The sequence below is a fragment of the Stenella coeruleoalba genome (genome assembly GCF_951394435.1).
Source record: "Stenella coeruleoalba genome assembly, chromosome: 7".
Taxonomy (NCBI): domain Eukaryota; kingdom Metazoa; phylum Chordata; class Mammalia; order Artiodactyla; family Delphinidae; genus Stenella; species Stenella coeruleoalba.
In genome coordinates, this window is record NC_137153.1 from 98,417,560 (window position 1) to 98,440,025 (window position 22,466).

General features: G+C 44.3%; 1 long non-coding RNA gene across 2 annotated transcripts in view; it reads right to left on the reverse strand.

The window, feature by feature from the left end:
* Positions 1-22,466, reverse strand: part of LOC307189488 — a 615,258-nt gene that overhangs the window by 473,623 nt on the left and 119,169 nt on the right. For both annotated transcript variants that reach the window (XR_013829198.1, XR_013829199.1), the window contains exon 2: positions 1,815-1,906. This is a non-coding gene — a long non-coding RNA (uncharacterized lncRNA). The remainder of the gene's footprint in view (positions 1-1,814; positions 1,907-22,466) is intronic.

Genomic DNA, 22,466 nt, shown 5'->3' on the forward strand with positions numbered 1-22,466 from the left:
CCAAATCCTGACCCACCCTTTATCCCATTTATCAGATAACCTTAGAAAAATTCCATAAGTTCTCTGTTCCTCAGTGTCCTTAACTGAAAATAGTTAATGGTAATACCCACACATAGGGTAGTTATGAGGGTTAAGTGAGACATCACACATGAAGCATGTAGAATCAGGCCTGGCACAGAGAAAGCCAACCTTCCCAAATGTATTCTCATCCCCATTTTTCAGAAAAAGAAAGTGAGGCTCCAAGAAGTGACTAACAGATCACACAATAAGCAAGCAGCCCAGCTAGTATGTGAACATGATTCCTCATGGGCTCAATAACCATCAGTGAGTGGCCACCACGCAGCAAGCCCTGGCCTGGGCTCCTCGGCTAAGGAGGAAACGAGACAATCCTTGTGCTCAAGGAACTCCAAATCCAATGAAGGAGGCAGGCACGTGGCCTGGCGGTTTCATAACGTGTGCTATGGCAGAAGGGCAGAGAAGTGCTGGGGCTGCATGTGCTCAGCGGTGAGGCACTTAACCCAGCCCAGGTCATGGGGGAGGAAACACCCAAAGGGATCCTGAAAGACTCCAAAACGCTTTCCCCGTCACCACGGTGCTTATTTCATCTAACAGATGACAGATAGCTTTCGACAGTGACTGCAGATGTACGTCTGAGGGGTGAAGTCTGCAGTAAGTCTGGTCAGGGACACCAGCCTCCAAAGATTTGTGGAAAGGGACGAGATCACAGAGTCTCACTGAGATTGAGTCGGATCTCTCATTCAGAACTTCAGGGAGGGTGGGTTGAGAGCTGCCCCTTGCCTAGTCAGTGCATCCTTCAACGGTTTGGAGAGAGAGGTTAGTAAACCCCATTTGACAGCCCTGGGGTGGGTGGGGGGCGTCAAAGACAATTAGAACTTACTCAGCACGAATACACAGTGATGAGGAATAAGTAAAAACCCAAACTGCCGCAAGAGCAGGTCCTTCTCCTTGAAGAAGCTGATCACATAAGATGGGACCATGATCCTCATGAGAGACAAAAGGGTTTCACAAGCAGAGATGTTTTCATAGCCCTGTATTTCACTTAATGAGCTGACGACTGAAGGCTCACATTCATAATTCCACTGGTTGGCTCAAACACCTGCATCATGGCTATGTTATCATACACCTGTACAGAATCCCAAATGCTTGGAATGATCCTGTATGACAGCCTGGGGCCCCTGCTAAGAAGGTGGGGAGGGCCAAACCCAGGATCCAGTGTCACGTCTTGTCATTGATCTGTGAGAGGGAAGAAGACTCCATATGCCCTCACTGCACAAAGTGTGGCCCTTACACCAGCAGTATCAGCATCACCGGGGAGCTTAGAAAGTAAAGACTCAGGCTCCACCCCAGACCTACTGGATCAGAGTCTTTGGGGTGGGAATCTATATTTTAACAAGCTCTTCACATGATTCTTATGTTAAAGTTTGAGAAACGCTGCTGTAGACCATCTTCCGTTCACCTTCCCTTTCATTCATTTATTCAACAAATAGTTACTGAGTATCTATCCTTTAATAAACTTGCTACTAGATACTGGGTGTATAGTTGTAAATAAAACTGACACAGTTTTTGCTCTTGCAGAATTTAAATTCTTCTCTGGGGAGCAATGGGAATTTGTGGCCACATTTGATGAGAAACCCATGAGGGAATGAGAAGCAAATGCTTATTCCTGACAGATATGCAAGTCGAGTCATATCATGTCATTAACATGAGCAGGCTAACCCAGAACAAATATTTAGCAGGCACTGGAGTTATGCTGGATGAAAAAAATGACAGAAACACATTTTTGTTTCTCTTACCTGAATCTGTGCCCCTTGAGAATGAGCCAACGTCCCATTCACTCTGGTTTCCCCAGGGCTCAGCATGGTACCTGGAACTCACTTAATATCTGCTGAATGAATAAGGAAAGGAATAAATCCCAACTAGCCTGAGAGGTTGCCCAGAGCCCTCTGTGTCCTAGGAACCCCTGAACCAGCCTGCAACCTGCCCCCCAGGCTAGGAAAGGGTCCCCCCACTCAATAACCTGCATGTCCGCAAAAATTCTGCAAGCAGGACCCTAACTCTAAAAGCCAGTTCCCCACCTAGTGGGCTGTGGAGTAGAGCTTCCTTCAGGGAAGTCAAATCTCTCTGGAAGCACCTCCCTCTGTGCTAGAGGACTCTGTACAGAAAAGGCTGAGAAAGAAATGCAGGAGAGACAGGCCTCCTAGGAGCTGCCCCAAGGGCAAAATTAGAAATGAGACTAGTGGGGTGGGAATGGGGAGGACACAGTGAAGTGCTGCCCCCTACCCAGCCTTCCTGGAAAACAGGAACATCAACCAGCTGACACTAACAATTAGCAGCTCAGATCACAGAGATTTTGCTCAACTGGAAAAACTTAGTGGCAGATTTTTGTTTCATTTGGACACTTGATGGACTTAAGCCAGACTGTATATTTACTTAGGAAGAAGAATAAAACATTAAAAACATATTCTTCATGCTGAAATTACATTATCCAAAAACAAGGTAAAAACAGAGATTTCATATCATTTTTCAGCTCTCAAGGAATAAAATCCCCTCTGAATACGTGGATGTATTGTTTGGGTTTTGCTCATGCACTTTCTTATATGAATAACATGATCTATTAAAGTGGGAGCTTTCATATATAATGAAAGTAAAGACGCTCAGTGGCTACAGGAGGGCCCTGATAAAAGAAGAGGAGGTGGAAGAGCTGACAGAGCCTCCACGGTGAGGCCACCAGTGAGCAGCAGTTGACGGAAGGGGGCTTTCTGCTCTCCATCTTGTGTGCCAGCAGGAACCTCCTCTGGCTTAACAGAGTAAGCCAAAAATTGGTATAAGCCTTACTCGTGGCTCAGGTATGAAGAGAGAGGACCCAAGAAAACTTACTCTTACCCTCAGTGTACAGAAGCTTCTAAGATGAAGCACGAATGAAAGGTTTATGGTCTCCCTCACCTTGTGCAGGAGAGGAAGGAAGGGGAGGAAGGGTCCCCCAGCCAACCACCCACCCACTGCTGCCCAGTGCAGGAGCCCCTAGGCTGAGCTCACAGCAGGGCTGCTCAGGGGTTCTGGGGAAAAGAATCATTAGGCCAAGGTGGAGATAACACAAAGGCCCAGGCAGCTCCTAAAGGCTCTGAGTACTTGGGTCTCCTAGGGAAGACTGTAGGCCTCACAGGCCCAGAGCAGGTGCTTGAGACCCTCCTGCCTGCCCAGCACCAGCCTCCCATGTAGTAAGTCAGGCAGGGGAAGACAGAGGCCTGTGAACTCCTAGAACTGGGTCCCAGAAGGAGGGGAAGAGAGAGAAAGACTGAGATTGAGAAAAAGGGACTGAGTAAATGAGACTCAGAGAGAGAGAGAGAGAGAGAGAGAGAGAGAGAGGGAGGGAGGGAGGGAGGGAGCATGCGAGAGTGAAAGAGGAGATAGACAGCAAGAGAAAAGCAAGTTTTTAAGAAAAACAAAGATGTCGTTGAGAAAACCAAGAGTCATTAAGGTTGACTGAACACAATTTTGAGAGTTTCACATATATTAACTCATTTAATTAACTCCTTATAACATCCTCTAATGAGATATTATTATTATCCCCCATTTTACAGATGAAGAAACTGAGGTTTAGATTTAGTAAACGTCTGAACCAAGATTCAAGTCTAAACAGTTTGGTTACGAATATGTAAAGGAAAGAGAACAGAAGGGAAGGTGAAGCAAGGCAGGACAAGGGAAGAGAAGAGGAGAGAAAGGGGAAAGAAAGAAAATCTTAATAAGGAAGACATTTCACGGAGTGGATGAATGGTTAGATGGCAGGCAACAGAGAGATGAATGGAGCAAGTCCTCACTATTAAATCTGACCACTGTGACTCTGAAAACTACCAGTCACTACACAGAGGCTGCTCCCAGTTTGTCCAGCTTTCTTTCTATTCTGTCCAGTAGAAGCATAACAGGGCTTATTATTTCACAAATTTGTTTCCCCAAATCAAACATTCCAGGAAAGTGAGATCTGGGAGAACACACATAGCCTAAAAGATGGGAGTTAGTCCTGCTCTCCAAGGCTAGAGTCTAAAAATGTGTCCCTTAGATTATGGGACCCAGATAAAGTTAAACGACTCTTATTGATTTCTAAACTCCAACAGATGATTCCTGCATGTTCACCCTGGGCCAGGCCCTCTACCAGGCAGTACAGAATGAAGAGGACGCTGGGCTCTCCAATGGCTCAAAAACCATGTTAGCCCCCAGTCAATGTCATGAGTTCTATATACATAGTGGGAATAAAACTCACACAAGCCCAAAGCAGGGGGCGGATTGAGGATAGTTTCATGTAAGTGGCATCCAAGCTAAACTTTGAAGGATGAGCTGGAATTTCTCTGGTGAGGAAGAGGATAGCAGGCAGTACCAAGAGAGGAAACCACATGAACACAGACCTGAAGGTGTGAGAGTGCAAGGAACCTTCCAGAAAGTTGTTAGAAGTTCAGAACAACAGATCTGAACAAGAAGTGGAAGGAAATAACCCCAGTGAGAAATCAGAAGCTCTGATAGTGATGACTCTTGACTGACTCTCTAAGGCATGTGTACTTTAGTCTGTGAAGTCAGGGACCCTTTGAGAATCTGGCCAAGATCTGAATCCTCTCCCCAGAAAATACACTCACATACACAAACGCACACACAAATACAAAATTTTACATTCAGCATCACAGTGTTCTCCTATCTCTGGTAAGATGCCATCACTGTAGGCAACAGGGAGCTATAAACGGTTTTTAGCAAGAGACTGACGTGATCAGATCCATGTGTTAAGAGATGGCAAGAGAGCAGAAGGTAAAAAACCCCACGTTAGGGTCAGACAGACCTGCATTTGAGAGCCTGCTCTGCCCCTTACTAACTACCAGACCTCAGGCAAGTTGGTTCAAGACGTAGCAACTGAGTTTCTCATAATGGTCCTAGTAATAGTTCTGACCTCACAAGACTGTAGCAAAAATTAAATGAGATAAAGCATTCAAGGTGCATAGCACAGACCCCAGAGAACATAGTGAACACTGGCTCTATGGGGACTTTTTAAACTATGAACAAGTTCTGGTGGTCTCAATGAGGGAAGAGGCAAGGCCCAGGGAATAATCCCAGGGAGCCTGGCTCACCCACCACCCCAGGAGGTGCCCAATCCTAGGTCTCTGTCTGTGGATACCTGGCTATGTTATGTGCCTATAGAAAGAGGCTCAGTTCTCAACAACATAGCTCTTAGGAGGTGTGTGCTACGACTTCCTTTACAAATAGATGGTGCCAGCACCTCCTGAAGCCAGAAACATGGGATTGGAGAATGACTGAGCAATGCAGCTCACTCAAAATGTTTCCAAATTGATTTCATAACCAGATTATGCCTAAGATTTAAACTTGGCAACCACAGGTCTATTCTTCAGATTGTGAAACCAATATTCAAACAGCTGATGAGGCAGATTCCCAATCGAATGACACAAGTTGCATTGAAGATGCCGACCATAGATACGTCATGGACACTTCACTATGTCTCGCTCAGCAGGAAGGGCACAAACCATTGAGAGAACTCTGCTTACTGAGCACAAATTCCAGTGTCTGGCACATAGTATGCACTCAATTACTATTTGTTAAATGAATGAATGAATTTATTATAAATGAGGCCTCAGGGTTTATCTATCTAGTTCAGTCTCCCATTCTGCACATGTGGAAAGGGATGCTGAGAGAGAAAACAATCATATTCCCAAGGACTTGGTACCTGTTAAGAGTTAAATTATGTCCCCATATGCACCTCAGTACCTCAGTGTGACCTTATTTGGGTCTTTACAGAGGTAATCAAGTTAATATGGGCCTTAACTCAATATAACTAGTGTCCTTATAAAAGAAGAAAATTTGGACACAGATACACACACTGGGAGAACACCACATGAAGATGAAGGCGGAGACTGAGGTGATGCTTCTATACGCCAAATGTTGCCAACACACCACCAGAAGCTAGGAGAGAGGCATGGAACAGATTCTCTCTTACAACCCTTAGAAGGAACCCACCTTGCCGATACCTTGATTACAGACACTTCTAGTCTCCAGAACTGTGACACAATAAATTTCTGTTGTTTAAGTCACCCAGTTTATGATATTTTGTTACAGTAGCCCTTAGCGAACTTACACAGTACTCTCTCTGCTACAGACCCAATAGTTCTGAAGAAAATGAGAGGCCGTTCAGCTGACTTTTAATGGGCAAGCCACTATCATGCTTCTTTATGGGATGGTCAGCAGGTCAATGAATTATAGGCTAGGGAATTTGATTATTCATTCATTTGACTAATATTTCCTGGGCACAGATGAAGCACAGCTCTGTCCCTGTGGTTGGTGAGCATACACATGAGCCACAGAGGTGGACTCAAAAAAGGGCAACACAGTAGAGTCTGGCGCAAAGGACTCCAAGAGCCAAGTAGGAGACTCTCACTCTGCCTGGGTGAGTCAGAAGATTTCAAAGAAAATGTGACATTTGAGAAGGTCTCAAGATTAGGAGTTTTCCAAGCAGAAAACACGGATAAGGGAATTCTGAGAAACCAAAACCCTCTAAGTAGAAGTCTGGATTCCCCATGGCAGGGGTATACTGAGGGTGCAGTGAGAAGGGGCTCTTGGATGGAGAGGAGGTAGGAGAGATTGTGTGGCATCAAACTGCGACAGGCTGAGTTTGGGTTGTTATCCTGCATGCAGAGAACACAGAATCTTTTAGAGGGGCAATGATGTGACTGGATCATTTTTCAGGTTGACCACTCTGAGGGAGCATAGAGGCCAAGAGAACAAAGAACAAGAGGCCCTTGTCATTGTCACATGAGGGATGACAAGGGCCTGAGACAGAGAAGTTACAGAGGGGACTAATGGATCCCCAAGCCATTTCTGAGGCAAAATTAGCAGACTGTGTTGACCTACACTCCGTAAGATGTAAGGCCGCGCAACAGGAGGTGACACTGGCCTAAGGATGGTGTCGATGTTTTCTTCCTACCTTCAGGAAAGAGAAGAGGTACCCCCAGGTTTTCAGATCTCATACCTTTCTTAATGACTCTAGAGAGAAACTGATGAGGAAGATGTCCAGAAAAGGACATATTTTTTGCTCACCAAGGGCAAAAAGGCGATGTGGGTGTCACTTCCCTTCAAATCCTGTGCACACCCAGCAAGCTCTGCCTCAACTATGGCAGGTGCTGGTCCACCCAGGGCTCTCTGCCATGCCAGAAGTGCTCCAGATCAACCTACCTCATTAGGCTCTGACCTCGCCAAAGGAGGTAGCCCCGTGCCAGCAGAAACAGGGATGTCAGAACTCCAGGCCCATGAGGGAGTCAGTGGGGATCAGGTGGAACTGGAGTCCTCCCAATCATATTTCACTCTTAGATGCTCAGAATCCTGGGATTCACAGGAACTCAGCAGCTCTCTAGACTAGTGGGCCTCTACAGCCTTCCATCAGCTACTTGCCCAGCTCATGCTTAAACTCCTCCAGGAACTGGAGAACCCAACTCTTACAGCCCAGCTGATCTTTAGATAGCTTCCACTAGGCCTCCCTAATATATCCCCGAGTGCCCCAGGAAAGAGGGTGAAAGCCACTTCTGCCTGACTCTCTTGGAGCATCTGAAAATACACTCTTGCCCTGCCCTCTCTTCTTCCAGTTAAAGCTATCCAGCAGCTCCAGCCTCTCCCCCTGGAGTGACTTTACACCCACCCTCACTTTGTTCATGTTCCTCTGAACTCGTGCCAAGGCCTGATCACTTCCAATTTATCACTTGAGGTTTTTACATTGGAAGGAATCTTATTTCAAAGATTTCTCCTCTTTTCTCTGGCACCCAAAATCACTATTGCCTCTTTAGCATGTCACCACACCTCTGTGCATTCCAAAGACATCTCTAGTCTTTTAGGATAAAATGCATAAAGGATGTAGAGTGAAAGATGGGGTGCGTGTGTTGAGAAAGCAAGACAAGGGTAGTAATTGGGGATGCTGGGATAGAGATTATCACTTTTCCTTCACTCTGATTCTTCTGAGTGCTTACCTAGACATGTCACCGTCATTATCCGAGAAGTTTGAAAAACAGTGAATTAGAGCATGGTGACCACAATTGGGGGTTCAATCCTTTCATCCAGAGATCTGCTTTGTTTAGCAGGAAGACACTGAGGGTTCTGAGTTCTGGGGGTAAACATCCCAAGCTGGGGTATGCAAGAGAATCCAATAAGGTGAGGGTGAATATATTAGAATTTTTATTTCTGATTGGTTTATCTCATATTTTAAATTTCCAATTTTTTCATGTACTATGTGTATGAGTCCATTATACTATTTATAAGTAAATAAACATGCATATATTAGACATGCATGCTCAATATATTTTTACAGAGATGCTTGCATGATCAAAAAGGTTTAAAGAATGCTGCCCAGGATGGCAGTCAATTAGCCCACACATGCCTTTTACTGGCTTTGGGGCGGGCAGGTAAGAGCGTGGATACTCTGCACACTGCTGTAAAAACAGTCATCCTGCAGAGGACCTACTGACCTTTGGTAGGTGCATTATTAAGAGGGCGTTATTTAATCTGCATTTATAGTGGTAGCATATCTAGAATGAGAGAGGAGACAGTCACATTCAACCTTACTTGTCCAGACCACACCTAGAGAATTATGTTACATGGTGGAAGTTATATTTTAAGAGGTAACTCCAAAACTGGAGTCTTTTGAAAGAACGTTGACAAACTATGTTATGGGCACTTGCAACGGTGTCATCAGAGGAACACTAGATTAAACTGGGGGTGTCCAGCCTGACTGAAGTATGGGATACCTGAGAGCTGGCTTCAGATTTTTAAAGGGTGACCTTGGGCAGTGACAACAGACATAGTTTATGTGACCCAAGAGTTAAAGCCAATGGGTAGAATTACAGGTAAGAAAATTTGGGCACGATCTACAGAATAACTTTCTGGCATTGCTGTCTCAAGAGAAAAGGTGAGCCCCCTGTCACTAGAGGTGTGCAAACATATGCAGGGTGACTACTTCCTGAAGATGCTGCAGAGCAGACTCCATCTTCAGATGGGTGGTTCATTTGGAACAGAAGTTTTCAACAAAGTTAGCACATGGACAACTGGTGGTCACTGGGTGATTACAGATGATACATGAACAGATATTTTTTATTTTAATAGCTATAAGGTGATCTCACAGATACCTTTGATTTAGATGAGGCTGAATTTACTTCTCGGTCAACTGATGTAAAGAAAACCATCAAGAAGAAGACAGTAGAGGGCACATGAAGACATGGCAAAATGCTTAAATAACTGAAGACAAGGAAACAATGGAGATGCCTAGGAGAACAAGAAAGCTCCTCCCTGCCTCAAGATTCCAAGATTCTCTGAGCTTCAATACTCACCGTTGACCAGAGATCACTTTCCAATTTTGCCTTTCTCCTTTCAGCAAAGTGCAGACCCCAAAGCTGGAGTCCCCAGAGCCCTTGTGTTCACCTGGCGTCCCAGAACATCCAGTCCTGGTACCTTTCCTTTCCTGCTCCCCAAATACACCTGTCCTGGATCCTGAAGGACCTGCTTTCCTGTTATAAGATTAAATTGATAAATGGATCCCCCCTATTTATAACTGGGGTACCCTTCCCTACCTCCATCTCAGGGAATGTATGTTTACTTGAGCAATGGTCTCCTGTAGAGTGTATTTGAACACCAAGAGGAATCTCCAGAGTCAAGGATGTTAATCGTTAAGGATGTTTTGAGGTTAATGATTTTTAGTCAGAAAGGACCTTAGGAGCCCCTACCCGCAATCACACACTTACAAGAACATTAGAATCATGTACTTAGCTCTTTATACTTTACAATAAACACTTCCCACATCCATTTTCACCTGATCCTCATAACAGCCCAGTGAGGTGGGTATTACAGTGATTATCCCTTTTTTTTTTTTTTTTTTTTTTTTTTTTTTGCGGTACGCGGGCCTCTCACTGTTGTGGCCTCTCCCATTGTGGAGCACAGGCTCTGGACGCGCAGGCTCAGCGGCCATGGCTCACGGGCCCAGCCGCTCCGCGGCATGTGGGATCTTCCCAGACTGGGGCATGAACCCGTGTCCCCTGCATCAGCAGACGGACTCTCAACCACTGCGCCACCAGGGAAGCCCCGATTATCCCCATTTTGAGACAAGAAAATTGAGACCCAGAGAGGTTGCTTAATTTGTTCAAGGCCACACAGCTCTCAAACCCACGCCCAAATTCCCTTACTCCAAATCCCAGGCTCAAACCACTATACCACACTGCCCCCCAGTGTCCCAGAAAAGGGACTCTAGCCTAACTACAAAGGCAGCAAGAGCAGCTGCCGTCCCTATATTCGCAACAAACAAGAGCTCTTTTTAGTTTTTACTGACTGTCTGGATTGTGATGTGGGTGGTTAGCCTCAGAATGATTCTTGCATAGCTCCCATCTGCCCCTCAAGAAGCCAAGCAATTTCTTCATCTGCTTAATATATGTGGCTGATACCTACCTGTCTCCTAGGATGGTTCTAAATGGAATAAAGTAAACAAAAGTGTCTGGCATCCAGTAGGATCTTAAAAATTGCATGCTGGGTCTGTTGGCACTCCTCACTTTTCTGTCTGAGATCCTGGTTAGAAGAGGAGGTTTGAAACAACTAGCTGAACCTATAAACTAAACTGGAACCGAAACCCCAGATTTCCAGATCATGCATTTCCATTTGAAACCTAACTGCATGCCTCTTCTTGTTTGGCCTGCAGGACTTTTGTAAAATGAATCATTTTAGCAAAATGCATCTTCATATTAGGAAAGGCAGAAACCCAGGAATTTGGGGGGAAAGGCAATAAAAGGAACACTATTAAATTCCACTAACTCTTGGTACACAAGGCGTCTTAAGCACGTTTTCACCATGTGTCCCAGAGTTTCCAAGATGGTCTTCATTTCAGATGCTCTATGCCTCACTCAGACCATGCGGTGTATACCATGTGAGGCCACATGACTCGATCTGGGGTTAGGAAAAGATGGTCAGTGTAAGTGTGTGCCAGACCTCAGCCCTTGGTGTGTTCACAGTCTAGAAGAAGGGGCAACGGAGAAAGAATGAACCAGTGTGCAAAACGATGTGGTGGAGGAGGGAATCAAAGGGTGTTAGCACTTCAGAGCACAACAGAAACCCAGAGAAGGTTTCATTAGGAAGGGGCATTCAATTTGGATCCCGAAAGTTAACTAGAAATTTGCCCGTGAAGAAGAAAACTGTACCTACCTGTGTCCCCACTCTGCCTACAATCCCTCACTCATGTGCCAAAGACCTTCCACTCCTTATCTGACTCTGGTGGCTCACTTTTTCCCACCCACCCCCATAAGATGTCCCAAACTCCCTGTCTTCTCCGCTGATTCCCATCCAACCCATGACTCCTCCCTCCTCCACATCTTCCTTTCACCATGAATCACAAAGCCCACCCAGACCTGCCTTCGCTCTGAAAGACACAAAATGGCTTATTTATCTAAGACTCTCCCTCCACCTCCAGCCCTCTGTCCTCATAGGACAGCAAAGTGAAGAAAAAGCGAGATGCAACAGCGGACAGAACGTGGAGGTGCTGCTGGCACGTGATTCATGATTCAACAGAGATGAGTGAGAGGCTGTGGTGGGTGTGGGAGCAGCTAAGGCACAAAGAGAAGAAGGATTAATTGAACCAAGCCAAGCTCAACCTTAAAGATCCTGGTTTGGTTTGTTCCTGAAATAGGGCTGAGCTCATGGCTGGTTCTTACTTGTTAGTAACCAGTTCACCCATCCCTTCTCTTAAGTCCTTGTTCATTAATCTTCTTAAAGAAAGCAAGTTGACTCTGTCAGGTTTGCTGGCTGTGTGTCAAAAACCTGTTCTTCCACTAAGATTTCAGAGGTGAAATACATATATAGAAATCTTCACAGAGAACTTCCATGTAGAATAGGGAAATCGTCCTCCCTACCCACTGTTGTGAGGTATATGCTGGTAAAGATTCATGAGCTTAAGCACCAAGGAGCTGCATTTACTTATCCATTCACTCACTCATTCATTTATTCATTTATTTTAAGATATGTATTGACTGTGATCCAGACATGAGCTAGATATTGTGAACAAGGGCAACAATGAACAAGTCACATGTGGTCTCTGCCCTCACAGATTGATGAGGAAGTTAGATACTTACACAAATAACTGCTACGTACTGTAATCAGTGGTATATTAAAGACCCTAAGAGCATGCTTTGGGAATTACCAAAGGGATTAAAGGTATTTTCACAGAGAAAGTAATGCTTATGGTCTCTTTGAGGTCATGGACTATGTCCTACTCATCACTCGTCCCCCTGCCCCACCTAACACAGGGGTTTGCTCTTTGGAGGTGCTCATAGATGTGTGCCAAATAAATAATCAAGATCTCAAAGACTGCGTAGGAGTCACCAGACAAAAAAGAGAAAGGAGCAGAATTACAGGAAGAGGGCGCCACAATTTTTTTCAAAAAGGCTCAACGCACGGGCTTTTGAGGGAAAAACAGTTATTTCAGTAACAGTAAGAGCAGAAGATGAGGCTGGAGAAGGAAGGCGGGCTCAAACTGGGAAAGGCTCAGTTTGCTATGCAAAGAAGTTGGAACTTTAACCTGGGAACAAAGGGCAGATTTATTACTGTGGGTTTGCCATGGGTCCCACAGTAGACATAGTTTCATGGATTTCACGGATCCATGTAGACATATTTTCACAATTAAAAACGCTGTCTCTTGGACTTCATTAAGTTGGGTACTTTTTTTTAAATAGCAAACGTGGTCATCTTGGTAGCTTGTGGCTTCGCCCAGGGAATGAATGCACAAGGATTTCAATCAAAGTCTAGCCAGGTGGCCGCTCAGAGTCTTTCTTTAACTGAGAGCCCAAATCCTCCACCTTATCCTTTGAGTGTATTAGAAACACCCCTGCTGACTGGCTGCTGCTCCTCAGAATCTTAAAGTGGGCAGCAGCTAATAAGCAAGAAGGGAAGACACTACGTATGATCCAGCAATCTCACTCCTGGACATATACACAGACAAAACTATAATTTGAAAAGATACATGCACCCCTATGTTCACAGCAGCACTATTTACAAGAGCCCAGTCATGGAAACAACCTAAATGTCCACTGACAGATGAATGGATAAAGAAGATGTGGTTGGTGTGTGTGTGTGTGTGTGTGTGTGTGTGTGTGTGTGTGTGTGTATACAGTGAAATATTACTCAGCCATTAAAAAGAATAAAATAATGCCATTTGCACCAACATGGATGGACCTAGAGATTATTATACTAAGTGAAGTAAGTCAGAAAGAAAAAGACAAATACCATAGGCTCTCACTTATATGTGGAATCTAAAATATGATACACATGAACATATCTACAAAACAGAAACAGACTTACAGATATAGAGAATAGATTTGTGGTTGCCAAGGTGGGGTGGGGGAGGGAAGGATTGGGGGATTGGGATTAGCAGATGCAAACTATTATATATAGGATGGATAGACAACAAGGTCCTACTGTATAACACAGAGAACTATATTCAATATCCTGTGATAAACCATAATGGAAAAGAATATGAAAATATATACATATGAATAACTGAATCACTTTGCTGTACAGCAGAAATTAAACACTGTAAATCAACAATACTTCAATAAAATTTTTTTTAAAAAGAAAATCATGAAAAAAAAGAAGGGAAGGCACCAGAACCACAGGGACATGTGGACACTCCCAGGCACCTAACAGAGCCCCAGCACACTGAGGCAATAATTACAAGCCAGCATTTTCTTTTTTTTTTTTTAATTGGGGTACAGTTGTTTTACAATGTTGTGTAGTTTCTATTGTAGAGGGAAGTGGAGTTCCCTGTGCTATACAGCAGGTTCTCATTAGTTATCTATTTCATACATATTAGCATAAATATGTTAGTCTCAATCTCCCAATTCATCCCACTCCCCCTTTCCCCCCTTGGTGTCCGTCCATACGTTTGTTCTCTACATCTGTGTCTCTATTTCTGTCTTGCAAACCGGTTCATCTGTACTATTTTTCTAGATTCCAAAAATATGCGTTAATATACAATATTTTTCTCTTTGACTTACTTCACTCTGTATGACAGTCTCTAGGTCCATCCACGTCTCTACAAATGACCCAATTTCATTTCTTTTTATGGCTGAGTAATATTCCATTGTATATATGTACCACATCTTCTTTATCCATTCATCTGTCGGTGGACGTTTAGATTGCTTCCATGACCTGGCTATTGTAAATGGTGCTGCAATGAACACTGGGGTGCATGTGTCTTTTTGAATTATGGTTTTCTCTGGGTATATGCCCAGTAGTAGGACTGCTGGGTCATATGGTAATTCTATTTTTAGTTTTTTAAGTAACTTCCATACTGTTCTCCATAGTGTACAAGCCAGCATTTTCTAACACTTCAATCATAAAACAAAAACACACGAGGTTGCTCAGTTTTATTTTTCTCTTTTTAATTTTTTTTCTTTTTAGACAACACTCAACAACTAAATACACACACACACATCTCCATTAGAAAATCTGGGTGCAGTCCTAGCTCTTCAACTGAGTATGAGACATTGATCAAGTCACTTAAAGTCTGAGACTCTCAGTGACATCTTCTACAAATGATTAGAATGCATTCACACAGCTGTCATGGGGACTGACGGACAGGAGGTCTCCAAAGCCCCTGTCAAAGCGTTTGGCGCTTAGGAGGCACCCGACACACCAGATGGCCCTCCTGGCCTCTCCACCCATCAAAGTAGAGAATTAAGGCACTCCCGGTTTACAGTGCTCAGTTTTGCCCCTGTCAAAGGGTTTGGCGCTTAGGACGCACCCGACACACCAGATGGCCCTCCTGGCCTCTCCACCCGTCAAAGTAGAGAATCACGTCACTCCCGGTTTACAGTGCTCAGTTTTGCCTCCACAGTAACCTCAGGTTGCTGGTGACCTAAAAGGAAAACCTCACTGCTGTTTACTCATTTCCTGGTGACTGGGCATTGGTAAATCAGTAACCAGGAAACAGATACAACATCAAGTCTTTGCTCTTTAGCCTGGTGCACAGGGTGCCTACTTTCTACGCCTCCCCTTCCAAGCAGCGTCAGCTCCCGCCCCATCCCCACAACAGGCTTACATAGACACTGCACAGACCCATGTGCACGCCTGCTCCACTGCACTGTGCTTGCAGCTGGGAACGCCTTTCCCACATCTCCTCCGCTGGATTGATTCACTCATCTTTCAAGTCTCGGCTCAGGTGCTACCTCCTCCAGGAAGCCGTGTATGAACTCCCACGTTAGAATAAGCACCCCTCTCCCATGCTCCTTTCACACCTCTCATTCTCTGTGTGCCATCATATACCATGTTGTGTTGAAAATCTCTGGTTTTGAATCTGTCTCCCCAAATGGCTCCCAATATTCTCAGGAACAGGAACCATGACCTACGTGTCGTTTTATCTGGTGCCTCTCACAGAAATGGGGACAAAGTGAGCATACAGCAGAGAATCATTAAAAGGAGCTGACAAGAAGCATAAGAAGAATCCTAGAACACTGTTTCCATGAGTAAACTGTTAACAAACTCCTAGTCTCCAAAGGTGACTCCCCGGCCAACGAAGCCTGTATCCCTGTACTTATGCTCTTGTACGGTCCTCTCTCCTTGAATCTGGGCTGGCCCCAGGGCTCACTTTGGACCAGCAGAACACAAATACCTCTGCCTAACCTCCAAGGCTAGGTCATAAGAAGCCCTGCAACTTCCACCTGGGTTTCTTGCAACACTCACTCTAAGGCAGTGGTTCTCAGCCCGAGATCATTTTGCTTCCCAGGTGACATTTGGCAATGTCTAGAGATGTTTTTTAATGTCACAGCATGGGGGTGGGGGTGGCGGATACACTACTGGCATCTAATGAATGGAGGCCAGGAATGCTGCTAAGCATCCTACAGTGCACAGGACAACTCCCCACAACAAAGCAGCCCAAAATGTCAACAGCGCCAAGGTCAAGAAGCCCTGCTCTAAGGGAAGCCAGATGCTATGTGAGAAATCCTACTTCTCTCAGACTGCCATGCAAGGAGGAAGTCCGAACTAGTCATATGGGGGAGAGAGACCTGGCCAGCCTCTAACCATTCTAGCCATACAGCTGAGGTACCAGACGTGTGTGGAGAAGTCATCTCAGAGGCCAACCCACTCAAGCACTCAGCTGACTCCAGCCCTAGCTGCTATCACACCAAGCCACATAAGAGACCCAAATGTAAAGTACCCAGCTGAGCCAACGCAACCCACAGGCTGTGAAAGGCAATAACATTTTGGTTTTTTAAGTCACTAAGTTTTAGGGTGGTTTTGTTATGTGGCAATAGATGACCAAAGCACCTGGATTCTGGTGTTTCTGGGTCTCTTACCTTTCCCACATCTCTCATTTATCTTTCTCCTAACTTTCTCCCGAAGTTCCAGGAAGGCAAGTTTTTTATGCAAATTGGTCAACTGGTTCCTCAGATGTTTTAGACATATGCAAATTCCTGATAGTTGCTTTGATCCTACCAGCTGGGGCAGAGGAATCCTGTAGCACTTCATAAATGAGGAGCTGGGGCCATTTTCACTTGATTGCTGGAGAAAGGGAGACAGTAAAAGTCAGACTGCTGCTGTAGTTTGCCCGTGTAATAGGCCTCAGGGACTGTAATGACCACAGTGAGAAGTTTCTGCCAGAGAAACAGGAGCTCTAGCTGAGAATTAGAGTTAGTGCAAAGGGAATCCATTTATAATGTCAGGACACATTGCAGTATCCTTGGTTTCTAAACAACACTAATTTATCACCTAACTCAATTCAATTTAGCAAGCATTTATTGAACACCTGCTGTGTGCAGAAATTAGGCTTATCCCCATTGGAAGACTCAGAGATGAAATGATCTAGTTCCTGCATAAAAGAGTTAGTATTTCAGTCAGAGGGACTAACATAACAACAGCAAGCTATAAAAAAAAAAATGACAAAATGAAATCAATGCCCAAGTGAGATATAAACAGGTGAAGAAGAGTCTGTGAATTTTCACTATTAGGTTAATGAAAGTATACTCATTCACCATACCATTTACCAAGTGCCCACTATATTTAGGCATGATACTTCAACCAAAATCCACCAATCAAAGGTTTATGGCTCAACATAAACTTATCATTCGTACTTTCAGATACAGTACATAGCCCTGGGCATTTAGTAAATAAATAACTGTTAAAGAGTGATACATCCCCAAAATTAACAAATAATAAGTTGATTTTAGTCTACATATTGAGACTAAATCTGACTGAGAAGGACTCACAAATCTCACACTATTTGCTATATTCTAAAGAGTAAGAAAAATAATCTTTCCAGAAAATGGGGGAGTGGGAATCCAGCATTTGAACTTTTTCATTTCTCATCTGTATTCCTGATCTTCCAAAATGTACTTTTTTAGGCAAGATATTGGAGGCCACACTTTCAAAATGGAGGACAGGCTTCTCTTCAGAAACTTGGGCACTAAAAGGGGATGAGGAAGGTGTGTGTCTGGATGGGCTGCATCATACAGTGATGACAAATAGCCCTGAACTCTCAGTGGCTATTAACAACTGCATTTACTTCTTGTCCACCCAGCCTGTCCAGCCCAATCCAGTAGAAGAACTTGGCTCATCAGTCACTTGGGGACCCGGCTGATAGAGGCTTCCTCTCAGCCCGAGCTTCTACCTCTCCACAGCAAAGCGGTGAGGCAAACGGCGCAGTGCCCAGAGCTAATGGGCTTCGTTTGGCCAAGCTAGTCACAGGGTCACACCTGACTTCAGGCTGACCGGGACACGCAGTCCTACTGTGAGTCTGGAAGGGGTTCATCAAGTATTCCTTGATGAACAGCACTACTGGCTTCACAAGGAGTCATAAATTCAGAGGTGTGCCTTCCTGGAACATCAGTTCTACTTTAAAGATTGATAATTCAAAACACTGACTGAACACTAAAACAAACACAGATATGGAAAGGGCTGAAGTTCAAAATATGTATACATTTGCAAGTTAAAATACCAAATTTGAAAGAGAATTCAGGCTTCTGAACTCTTAAGACTATAACGTCCAAATTCCCCTCAGTCACTATTCGTGGCTATTTTTAGTGGTGCCATTGAAAAATTAAGCAGCTCTAGTCTAAGATTAACATCCATTTGAAGGAAATGGAAGAAAAAGACACTCTGGGGCACTCAAGATAAGCAGTGGTTAATGTTCTAGGTTTCCTGACAAAAAGGCAAAAAGAAAACACAGTAACATCACTCTTTTTTTGTCAACAGAAAGCAAACATATCCATAGTCAGAGATAGTTGCCTTTCTGCAAGAACACTGTATGGATGATGAAGCCATCTCCAACTGCCACTTATAAAGAATAGAAACACTATGCTTGCATCAATTCCTGTCAACTGAAAGGACAGGATCAAAGCCGGGTCACTGAAAGTTGGTTGCTTTCTGTAGATCAGGCCTAATTCAGGGGTGGGCTTGGGGGATCTTGAAAGATTGATAGCTACAGACATTGAGTGCTTATTACATGCCAGGCACTGTTCTAAGCCACTTCTGTGTAACAGTTAAGTAAATCCTCAAAAACTGTAATGGCCTATATGGGAAAAGAATCTAAAATAAGAGTGGATATATGTATATGTATAACTGATTCACTTTGTTGTACACCTGAAACTAACAAAACATTGTAAATCAATTATATGCCAATAAAATAATAATTAAAACAAACAAAAAAACACCCTATGTGGTAGGTGCTATTATTGTCCCCATTTTACAGGTAAGGAAACTGAGGCACAGAGCCATTAATGTACCCGAATCTTAGAGCTTATAACTGGTAGAACCAGGATTCTAACCCAGGCAGTCTGTCTTCGAATCCTCACTCTCATGCATCAGGCTATTCCACCTCAACTTGACCAATTATGGCCCACTGGGCATCTTATACATTCAATGACCTCTGGACAAGGGCTGGAACTCATTCATCTCCTTATTAAGTCACCTAAGTGAAAAAAGGGCAGACAAGTTGTGCTATCAGTTACAGCACAGGCAATGGGCCTTCCTTCTTTATGATTTCAGGGAGGCCCTGCGTCCTCCAAAGATATTTCTGGACCAGATTCAATACCTGCCCACATCCAAGACAGCTCAAGTCAGGCCTAGTGTGGGCACCCAAGACCAATGTGATTTTCTGGATAAAGATTTGCATTTTATTCAGCTCATTTCCCAGTGATTGATGGAGACCCCAAAGCTCCACACACTACATTAAATGGAATAGATGACCTCAGCATGGAAACATTTTAGAGGATGTAATACCAGCTGCCCACCCTTTCCATAAAAGAAATGAGGAAAGTGAACTGAATATAGCCTACCAATGCTCCTTACTTTAAAAAGAAAAACTTTTTCAAATTGGAGCTATTGGAAGAGGCAGGCTAGCTTCAGAATATTTTTTGTTTATTTGGGAAACACTGACCAACCATCTAGTATGTGCCAAGTCTGTGCTATACAATGTCCCCCCTTCCATCACCACCACCACCATCATTCCTGCCCCCAGAAAAGTCCAGGAACTATACCAGAATCTGTGCTTGCCACAGGTGGTCTGGTCTGTTCAATCCAAAGCTAATAATCAGTCCATGGTGTTGAAGAAACTGTAAGAAAGATAGCAGTAACCATCAGCACTACATCAGAAAAGACCCAGAGAGAGAAGTAGTGCAGGTGTAGGCCCTGCCAAAGGCAGATAAGATAGCCCTAAGCCCACTGGAAAGAGCACTGGGTGTAGAAACAGTAAATCTGAGCTGGGATTACACACTCAGCTGCCCACAGGTTAGAACTTGGGTGTGGAGGGACCACATGAACTGCGAAGCACATGCCCTGTCTAAAGGCATTCCCATTCCAAATTTTCTTTCTCCACAAACAACTGACAGCCCAAACGAACATGTGCTGTGACAGAACTGAGCTGTGAGCTGCGCATTGGTAACCTCTGATGCAGTTTTCCATTTGAGGTACCAGCACTTCGGGTTACAGGACTGGGGGCTGACCTCTTCACTCAAGGAAGAGAAATAATCTCTGCCTTAAAGCAGTTATCAAGAGAATTCAAGAATGATAGTAAAGTTCTCCAAATCCACTCAACTTTGAGCTCCTTGAGGGTAGTGACTTTTTCACCACTAGCTTTTGACATTAGGTCTGGCACACTGTAAGCTGAATGAATGAAATGTATGCCTACTGTGTGCCAAACATGGCCCTAAGTGCTCTACAATTGTTACATTAGAAAAGAAAGGGCTCAAATGCAGTCCTGATGGTCATACACCCAAGTCTCCCCAGATCACTCCTCACCCCTTTTTTCATCACACATACAGCCACCTCCTTAAAATGGCAGTGGGTTTTTAGGCAGGAACTGGTTAAGGGAAAAGTGGGTTGGGATCACAGGTTATTTTAATCAGCTTCTTCTAAAGGGCCTTTTCTCTCCTAATACCAATTTAATTGCTAGCCTCACTCGCCTATTCATTTATTCACCTCGAGCTCCCAGAGTCCCTGCTCTGTGCTGGACCCCATGCTGGGCCAGGGGACAACAAGCCAGTGCCCTCAGTCCAGCCCCAGAGGACCTCACCTTTTAGGGTATTGCATCTGTTGGGCTCTAGACAAGAACATTGCAGCCTATGCCGAGCCTCCAAATTACAGCAATGTTCTAAGGAGCAGCTGGGGTTTTATTTTTCATTTCCTCAGCACACCCGTCTCTCCACATTTAGTTGATACGCTCTAAAGAATAGGTCCTGACACCTGGGGGTATGTTTCTGAAAAATGTGTGGACCATATGCATACCTAACATGCAACAGGGCCATGGAGAAATTGGTACAACCCAACCTGGCACCAGCCAGCTTTTATTTTATTTTTTTAATTCCTTAACATCTTGCCTACAAATTGCATCCTCAAGCACTTCAGAGAGTTGAATAACCCCCAAATGCTTTTAGCTTATTTCATTATGCTTTATTTGGGGCTTTAAAGGAAGGGGGACCAGAGAATGTCAGGAACAGTTTAGCAGCATCAGGGCTGATTAGGTTGAAGAGCATTCAAAGAAATGTATTTCTATATTCCTTTTGTTACCAAGATCATGTGTTTCGCTGAAAGTGATCTTATGACTGCCTCACAAGTATGTTTCCTAGCCTCTCATGAGCCCATTAGCCATCGCTTGACTTGCTTTTATTAATTTTTTAAAAATTAGGAAAGAAAAGGGGGAAGGGCAGAGGGTAGGGGTCAGGACTAGAAAGCACTCTTAAAGCAGCAACCAGGGTAGAACAGACTCTGTTCTAGGAATAGGGAAATCCAGCTCTAGGCCCTTCTATTGCTTCTAAGCTGGGTGGGCTTAAGCAAACCACTGGACTTCTCTGGGCTTCAGCTGCCTTCTTTGTTTAAATGCAACAGGAGGGATGATGTCCATCTCCGTGGGATTGTACTGCCTACAAAGCCCTGCCATGTGCATTTTCTCAGGGGTATCAGGTCAGGCCTGACATGGAATCCCAACTCCAACATTTGAGCTGTGTGGTCTTGTGCTGACTTAACTAACCTCTCTGAACTTCAGTTTCCTTGTAAAATGGGGGGAAAAAACAGAAGACAGTTGTGAGACTCGAAACAACAGATCCAAAATTCCTCTTTAAAAAGCTATATAAATATTTAGACTCTACTCTCCCTTGGCCCTGCCTCCCCCCATTATCTTCACTGGCACTTCCTCCAGCTGCCCCAAATGAGCAAATGCATGATATAAGTGAAAACAGTGTGTGTGTGCCATGAAAGGCAGCTTCCAGACAAATCTCCTAGCATCCACACGCAGCCAGATTGCTTTCCTCAATTCCTCCTATGTAGCAGTCGCCACTTAAGAGTTATGCAAACGTCATCCTCCTCCTCCTCCTCCTCCTCCATTGTATGATGCACCCAGTTATTCTAAATTCTCATAACTCTGTGATTTAAAGATCATCTTTCAATGATAACCAGAGGGAGGCTCTAACTCAGGGAGGTTGTAACAGGACATAGTATTCCAATAGCTAACCTCTACACAGTAATTTACAGGAAGCTTTCACATGTATTCATTATCCTGTTTGAGCCTCATAACTGCCTGTGTTATGATTTATTTTGTTATGTCCACTTTACAGATAATGAAACTGAAGATCAGAGAGATGAAGTGACTTGCTCCAAGTCACACACTTACTAAGTGGTAGGTTGCACATGAGAGTCCAGGTTTTCAGATTCCAGATCTGATAACTTTCCACTTCTCCACTCTGCCTCTGGCATCACACAGAGGGTTATATTGTAAAGATACTTGCCCTGGCCCTGCTTCCAATGGTCCCCCTCATCTGAGGTGGGGGACCCTGCACAACTAGCACTTCGCTTCCCTTCCTGGGAAAAGTAAAAGACCGAAGGAGGTGGGATGGTACTAGCTAGAAGGTTTCTTCTAGCTATGCTTCTCCCTTACGTTTTTCCTGTGACCACTT